At 37.1% G+C, this 5275-nt stretch overlaps 1 long non-coding RNA gene across 1 annotated transcript; it reads left to right on the top strand.

The window, feature by feature from the left end:
• Positions 1-1564: 1564 nt before the first annotated feature.
• On the top strand, positions 1565-3025 carry LOC141555312 (uncharacterized). The gene is made up of 2 exons (XR_012486144.1): positions 1565-1735; positions 2181-3025. It is a non-coding gene; the product is annotated as an uncharacterized LOC141555312 (long non-coding RNA).
• The last annotated feature ends 2250 nt before the right edge of the window (positions 3026-5275 follow it).

Here is a 5275-nt window from a genome sequence, read left to right as displayed (position 1 = left end):
GTAGCAATTGCTGGTGGTAATTTAATAATCTGTTAAATTCTTTGAAATAGATGTAGGTTCAATAGAACACATCCTTAGACTTCTACTTTCTACAATGACCTATTACTTACAGAGATTGTTTAATGGCTCTGAACAGAATTAGCAGCTAATTTTACTATGTTAACCCTGAATTCATGGCCTTTGACAAGTAATTTCACCTCTTTCAGCCTTCTCTGGCTTAAAAAATAGATTGTTTTCAGACAGAAAGAACTATCCAAGGGTCTGCCTCTCAATAATGATTCCATCTAGATAAACCTTTCCATTCTGCAAATAATATTTTAATCTAAAATTTCATTCATATTTTTCAAGCATATTAGAGGCTTAAATTCCAGGTGGGGTCAATCATCATTCTTTGTATTAGGGTAGATGGCCTTCTTTTTAGGTGGGAGACATGGATAGCAGAAATTCACAGTAGGATCAAAATAAACAAGTCTAAAGTATGCATAGTTTGCCATGAGTCCTTTAATAACATGATTGTTTTGTATTAGATGACCTGTTTGAGATAACTTTACCATGGGGGATGTGGGGTATAAATTTTATAAAACAGAAAGTGGGAATGATAGTTAAGCAACCATTTATCTCAGAGAAATGTTGATTTTATGAAACAGAGTAAATAAAGAATGGTATTATGTCATTTAAAAATGTCTTTATCAATAAGGTATTTCTTCTGAATCCAATGAGATAACCTGACCGTCAGTTTGTATGCATGATATATATTTTTATACATATACATTTAACTGAAATTTAATCCAGCAACAGTTTTCTTCAACAGATATTTATTTACTGATCACCTGCATAGTACAAGGCATTGGAGTTATAAAAAGTTTCTGTCCAGGAGGAATTTACCTTCTCCCAATCTCAGAGGAATAAAGCGCTCACTAATATAATTGTATAAAAAGTATTTTAAGAAGGGAGAGAAGACTGAGTAGAATCAGGGAAGGTATTTATTTAACTTCATTTCCTTAGAAGACTTTTAATTGTTCACAAGAAAATCGATTTCATTTCATCTCTTGAGATGTTACAGACACGAAATTCTAGGAATGCATTTTCACACTTTCCTTAGAGAGTTTTGTCAGATATTTTCTTTCCCCCATACAAGTTGTATCAGGTTGTCCGTGTGTGGGGATTATATGCGAGTATATGTGTCCTTAATTTTTAAACATCCTTTCCCTTGGGGGGGGGGGGGAACTAATAAAGAAAAAAACCAGAGAGCGAGCAGTGGGAACGTGGACGTTTGCTTCTCTTAAAGACCTAGATACAAGAGCAGCCTCTGGCTGCATGTCTTTTCTCCACTGAATTATCGATTGCAGGCAGCTCTAGTCCCATCACAATAATTCCTCTGGCCACTTCACCCATGCTGCCTCTGTGTTCAGCAGAAGCGCTCTGACTGTGAAACATACAATTTTTCTCCCTCCTCATCCCCTCCTTAACTCCTACCAGCAACATACTCCTCCCTCTGCCCGCCTCCATTCCCCCCCTCCCGTTCCCCTCCACCACTATCTATCTTCTTACCCATACCTTCCCCCCCCTGCTTCCCCTCAGCGTCCGCCTCAATTCTTTGATGCCCTCGGGGCTAAGGGTGAAGGCTCGGGTGAGCAGTCCCAAAGCCGTATCACTTCTAAAGCTCTGAGGCTGAAACTAGTGGGGGATGAGTGCCACGTGGGACCTCAGCGTGAAGGAGGGCTTTAGTGTCTGAGTATGCTAAGGGCACTCCCTTGCCAGTCGGGAGGGGCGGAGTGAAGGGGTCCAGTTAGGACTGTTTCGGGCTTGGAAAGGATGTATCAAGGTGTGTGTGTGTGTGTGTGTGTGTGTGTGTGTGTGTGTGTGTGTGTGTGTGTCTGTGTGTGTGTGTGTGTGTGTGTGTGTGTGTGTCTATGTGTGTGTGTGTCTCTGTGTATGTGTGTCTGTGTGAGTTTTGGGGCTGGGAGAAGTAGAAAGTGTTGCGTTTGGAGAAAGTGAAAGCTGAGAAGAGAAGATTCTGTATTCCAAGCTTGAGGAGAGAATACTATGAGCAAATTGGGCATGCAGAGAGTGAGAAACCCTAGGTGGGCGTAGGGGAAGATTTGGAAGGTGGCGGGGAGAAAAGCAGCGGAATTTTCAGGGCTAGCTTGTATACTTTCTAATCAGAATAACTTCTCCAGAGTCCTCGCTTGCTTGTGTGCTCTCTAAGACAGCGGAGGAAGAGAGCGGGCGGAACAACGGAGTCGACCCAGGACCACACTGAAAGAAACAGCCAAGCTCCACAGCCTCTGACGTTTCCTTCACCAGCTGTAGGCGGTCTGGTCTGGATTCCTTGCCTATCCGAAGGCATCTCAGGACTGTGTAGGAACCTCAGGAGTGTGGGAGCCGTTAGGGCAGACACCAGTTCCCTCCCTAATCCCACCCCCGCCATATTTCCTTTCTCCCGACCTCTTTCCCACACAAGTCTCTAAAGTATGTGTCTGGAAGAGAAGGATAGGGAGATGGACCTGGGGATGCTGAGACCTTGACTTTGTTGTCAGTCCAGGGCATTGATTCACTATTTCAGGTCGTCCACCTCTGGGACGACTAACATCAAACAGCTGGAGTCTGTGACAGCGGCCGCGGCGGCTGCAGCAGCAGCAGCAGCAGCAGTAATTGCTAGTGATGCTCCAATGAGAAAGACTTTCTCAGAACGGAACAAAAAGATACAGTTGATGGGCTAGAATGAATGGTCTATCCCTTCTCCCCTCCCTTCTTCTGCCCCCTTTTCTCTAACATACAGGATTAACGTGGTATCATAATTATTGCATAAATGTCATCACTAAAACAAAAATATTCTTGCTAGTGAGAGCAAGAGAGCTAGTTTGGTTTGTTCTGAGAATCATCATGAGTTCCAGTGAAAACCTTTTCATAGGTTAAAAAGCCTACTTTGCAATCAATATGCTTTACAAAGTTTTCCGGCTGTGTTAAAACTGAATTCATCAATGAGGTGATTAAAAAACATATTAAAATATATTTGGCTACAGTTATATGTGCTTTTTAAACTGTCCTCTGGAGGCAACAGGAGTAAATTGGCTTTCAATTTTTAATTCCAAAACTTTTTTTTAAGATTTTTTTAAAAGCATTTCCATTATAAACCACTAGTTGTGTTGTTTTATAGATGGGTTAGATGAATTCACTTTATAGAAATTTGTCATGATTTATGTTCTCAGAACAGGAGCATTTTTTTTCCTTCAAGCTTAAAAAAATTAAATTATTTATTTTAAAATGGTAGTACAGAATAGAATTAGATTCACTCAAATAGAATAAAGAAAGGAATAAATTTCAAGGACACAGTCATATTAGCAAATTATGCTTGACCATAAAACAACCTTTTATAATAACTTTCCTAAAGGAATTAATCATACAACATATTATAATCATTTTTATTGTGTTAGAGTCCTTAGACAATTCTTCTGAAATGAGATTTTCCTTTTAAGATAAAGACCACAAGGGCCTAAAGTACTTATCTTACTTGGGGAAAATGTTACATAAATTCAGTTTGGATTTCTTAAAGTTATAAGATATTTATGTATATATCATATATATATCTATACATATATGTATAAAACATTACTTGGACACATTTGTGTTTCAACTTTGTTAGAAAAAGATTTAGAAAGAAAATTGCAATAATATAAATGCAACACAAATTATTTGAACTCAAACATTTGTAAATAAATATCTAGAAGATATTCCAGGTTTCTTAATTTCCAATATAACAAGAGTAGTGAAAATAATAATTCACATTAGCTTATATAATATGTATTTAAAATGTGTATATATACACCTCTACACACCTCAGATTTTTAGGTTTGCAAAACACTATATCTCTTTCTATATATTATCTCTTTTGCTTCTCAAAATTATCACTTAATTATTCAATCCAATCAAATTGGCTTCCCTCTTTAGTCTCCTGCCTTTGTACTGATGCTTTCCATACCTGAAATCAACTCCTCCTAATCTCCAACTCAGATAATATCTCTTTCTTTCTTCAAGAGAGCTCTATATTAAATCATTCCTTTTTCCTACAAATGCTAGTGCCCAAATTTTGAAGGTGCTCTACAGAAAGTTATATGGCTATATTGTCCTTAATAGAATATAAATTCCTTGAGAGAAGCAATTAAAAAAAATATATTTTGCATCTAGCACAATTCCTGGCATATAATAATAGGTACTTAAGAAATGTTGGTTGATCAGCTGATTTAAATCCAAGCACTATATATCCTTGCTTTGGTAAATGCTTGTTGTTTGAATACTAAACATCATCACCACCGTTATTTTTAATGTGAGTTGGCTTTTTGTATTGTTCCTAGACTTATTCATGGGAACTTATCATTTATCCTAATTATCCTTATTCTTTGTGTTTGAACTTTTCTAATGTTTAAGCAAACATTACATAATTTCTAGCCACATAATTATTCTTATTTTATGAAAAAACAAGTATATACATTTTGACTAGAACTTTACAGTAAATCAATTCACAGTCTGAAAAAAGAAAACTATAGGTTTAAATATGAAATGCTTTCCACTCACCTATGTCTAGATGGAGTAGGGAGAAAGTATATAACTAAACACTATTTTTTCAAGTATTTTTACTGTTCTCTAAAACTATGAATTCTTTTTAACTTTATATAATTTTGGGTAAGATGGGATGGAGAAAGAATTGATTTCTTCCCTTCCACAACCTTACAGTGTTTATTATGGTGACCCTCTATGACTTTATTTGTATAGATAGATATAGATGTATAAAATGTTTTTATATATACATATATACACATGTACATATGTGTACATATATATGCAGACACACACATATACACCTTTTCTGGATAAAGACACTTTAAAAGTTGTCTTTCAGACTTTGATGGACAATATTGGGATAAATTGGTTTGTTTCAGAACAGCCCATGTGACCAAGTGAGAATTATCCTCCTGCAAATGAATTCTCTTGGATTTTTAATTTCTTACCCCACATTCTGGTGCTCTCAACATCATGAGTTGGGGTTACCACAGTAGAAGAGCTAGGGGTATGAATGAAGGGTGAAGGTTTCTTTTTGAAATGATTGCAATATCCCTTTCACACATAGAGACACATACACACATCTACAGACACACAACGCCTCTAGGTTATTCCCTGTCCTTATTGTCATTTTGTAGGAGTGTCTCTTTTCACTAGAGAGTTATTTTGTTTTTGAAGAGACACAGGAAACCCAAAGCCTCACCCCTTTTCTCCC

The sequence above is a fragment of the Sminthopsis crassicaudata genome, chromosome 1 (assembly GCF_048593235.1).
Source record: "Sminthopsis crassicaudata isolate SCR6 chromosome 1, ASM4859323v1, whole genome shotgun sequence".
Classification (NCBI taxonomy): Eukaryota; Metazoa; Chordata; class Mammalia; order Dasyuromorphia; family Dasyuridae; genus Sminthopsis; species Sminthopsis crassicaudata.
Note: the sequence above shows the minus strand (reverse complement) of the source record. Positions and strands in the feature narration are given on the sequence as shown.